Source organism: Limulus polyphemus, unplaced genomic scaffold (genome assembly GCF_000517525.1).
Source record: "Limulus polyphemus unplaced genomic scaffold, Limulus_polyphemus-2.1.2 Scaffold5062, whole genome shotgun sequence".
Taxonomy (NCBI): Eukaryota; Metazoa; Arthropoda; class Merostomata; order Xiphosura; family Limulidae; genus Limulus; species Limulus polyphemus.
The window spans coordinates 19478-22677 of record NW_013670672.1 but is presented as its reverse complement, the minus strand read 5'-3'; positions in this window follow the sequence as shown (position 1 = coordinate 22677).

Sequence of the window (3200 nt, the reverse complement as noted above, 5' to 3'; positions counted from 1 at the left end):
AAAGTCCTTCACAATCTTCCAATAATAGGTACAGAGTCCCAAGAAACTTCTTAACTCTCCCACATTGTCTGGTGTTGATCAATCACGCACTGGAATTTATATATATATACAGTGAGAGTTTTAATAATGTAAGACCTCCATCATAGTATAGTTATTTATGACATAAAAGAAAGAAAATTATTAAGTTCTTGTTAACAATGGTAACTGTTTAAAGTACTGGGGATATTTTTCAGCCAATCTTTTACTGTTTTACTAGAAGTAGCTTAAGGTATTTTAAACGATTTGCTTGTTAACAGAAGCATATCTTTGTAAATGAATAAAGCTTATTTGACAGAGTATATACATGATCAAGGAATACAGAGTTCCAAAGTTTCCATCAGTTCTAGATAAAAAAATCATCTTAAAAATGTTCAGCAATGATTCGTTTATTTATTATAGACAAGTTAAACAAAACGCTCTCTGGTGTCAAATAAGGACTGTGCTACAATAGGGGTTAGATTCTTACAGTTAACATTATAATTATATAAGTTTATGGGTACATACCCAGATAACAATGCTTCATTAGCGTTTTATTTTGGAATAAAATAACGTAAAATGAAACAAACACGAATCACTAAATCAAATGTTACATTTGTTTTTGTTTTGCTTCTTGGAAAAAATGTTTCATAAAACTTTGGGACTCTTTCTGTAATTATGACTAGAAAATAAAAAAAAACGGGAATCTAAGTTAATATGATATAGAATAATGAAGTTTATCATTTAGTAATGAAGCTATGAAAAATAGAAATATTCCCAATACATACAAATCAATAACGTTCATTACACAAAAAAGGAAGCACTATACTTTAAAAAAAAACGATGGTTTTTAACCATTGGCAGTGAATGAGGAGTTTTAAGAGACCTTTAATATTTTTTCTTAACTCAATAGAAGCGCCTGCCTCGCAATCTGAGGGTCTGGGGTTCGAATCCGCGTCTCACGAAACATGCTCGCCCCTTCAGCCGTGGAGGCATTATAATGTCAAGGTCACTCCCATTATTCGTTGGTAAAAGAGTAGCCCAAGTGTTGGTGGTAATGACTGGCTGCCATCCCTCTAGTCTTTCACTGCTAAACTAGGGACAGCTAGTGCAGATAGCCCTCGTGAAACCTTGAGCGAAATTCGAAACAAACCAAACCCAAATAAAATGCTTGATATTGAAATTCTGAGAAGGTGAAATATACTAAAACTAAAGAATTATCCCATCATCCTTTCGAGAAAGTTCAATAATTCATATTCAGCATTATTTTCTTTGTATAGATAGTATTTCCAGATATTCAGATAAAACAACTATCACGAAGATTAAGGCCGTTAAGCTTTCTGAGGTTAATCGATCTTTTAGGCGAGAGAAAGGGTAAATATTTAAAGGTAATTTTTAATAAAATGACGTAGTAGTAATATATCATCACAAAAGTTGATGTGTGCTGTTTTCACACGTCATTTACTTACATAGTTATCCTATATTTGTATAGGAATTTCATGATTATACATGATTAATACTTCTATCTTACTCTTGTGCATACTTCAACATACAAGTTCTTTTAAATATATGAACTGTTAATACAATAAATCTTCAGATCCATCACTTAAAACAGAATTATACCATTTTCAGGGAATTCCACCAATCATCAGTAAATCTGGACAAACAAAAAAAATCAAAATCCTAAATGTAGGTGTCGTATAGTGTTGGAGTTGGTTTGATATGAATGATGTATTAGAAAGTCTTTTACTGATTCACTAACCAAATATTTATATAGCAAATATACAAATATGCATGTATGATGACACTAATTTATGTCTGTGTGTTATTTAACTAGATAATCTGTCCAATTATCTAAGAAATAAATATGTAGCCCAGTTTGACATTCAGTTTATCACTTCTCACTGGATTATTAACTAGATAATCTGTCCAATAATCTAAGAAATAAATATGTAGCCTAGTCTGACATTCAGTTTATCACTTCTCACTGGATTATTAACTAGATAATCTGTCCAATAATCTAAGAAATAAATATGTAGCATAGTCTGACATTCAGTTTATCACTTCTCACTGGATTATGCTTCTTTCAGAGCACTGCAGCTTTCTTTATTACTTTCAGAGAGTATGTAAGACATGTGTGGTCAATTAATTACAAACAACATTATTATCTTGAACATTTACAAGAGATACATTTCTATTTTGGACATGAAAACAAGTAAGAAATTTCTAATCAGTAAGTTGAATATAACAGTTTAAATTAAAATAATCGGTAATTTCCTTTATTATATGTAAATGTACATTCATGTACTAGATGGCAGCACATATTAGGTTATCAAATGAGTCTTTTTCAAAGCATAAGTAACATCTTTGTAATTAGACATTACGGAACAACATAAAGAAAGTGTTAAGATAAAATTATTTTTGTCAAATAGCCTCATTGGTTAGATAATTGCTAGCTTTATTCAATGAAAATTTGTGTCTTATTTTATCTAACATCACTCTGTTCTTTTGCTACAAGCCTTATATTAAGACGTTTCTTTTCTACAAATCTTCAGTGGGGCCGAGCCTGGCAGCTGTGTGGGCATGCGTGGTACCATACTTCAAACCTAGGATCCGTATGGTGTCCTCCCTATTAATTGTCGATGACCCAGGTCGTCCAATTGTGTGCACACACACATTGAGTTGGGGTGGAGGTGGAAAGCGTGGGTACTTGAAATGTCCCCTTAACGTTGGTACATCGCTCCGGGGTACTTGCATCGTCCGGGAGAAACCTTTCCACTTCACTGGTCTCTTCAGTAATCAAAAATAGAATTAAAACATTATTTTCAGTCATTTGTTATAATTACGAACACATTAAGTAACGTTTTGAAAATATTCGTAGTTTAGCGATTTATTTATCTGTCAATAGATGGCGCTCCCTTCAAGAAGTAGTTTAATTTATTTTTTGAAACAATTATTATTATCAGAATGTCTTCTCTAGACATGCCATGAGTAGTCCTGTGGATTTTCAGTCTGTACTAATGTGATGTCGATGTGTCATTTTGCTTATTAATTAAAGTGCAACATTAGCTGACTGGCATAGTTACACAATCATATAATTTTTACTAAATATTTACAGTGATCATGTTATACAAATATTCGAAACCTTGTATGCGTTAATTGTTAATAATAAAATGATTCTTTTA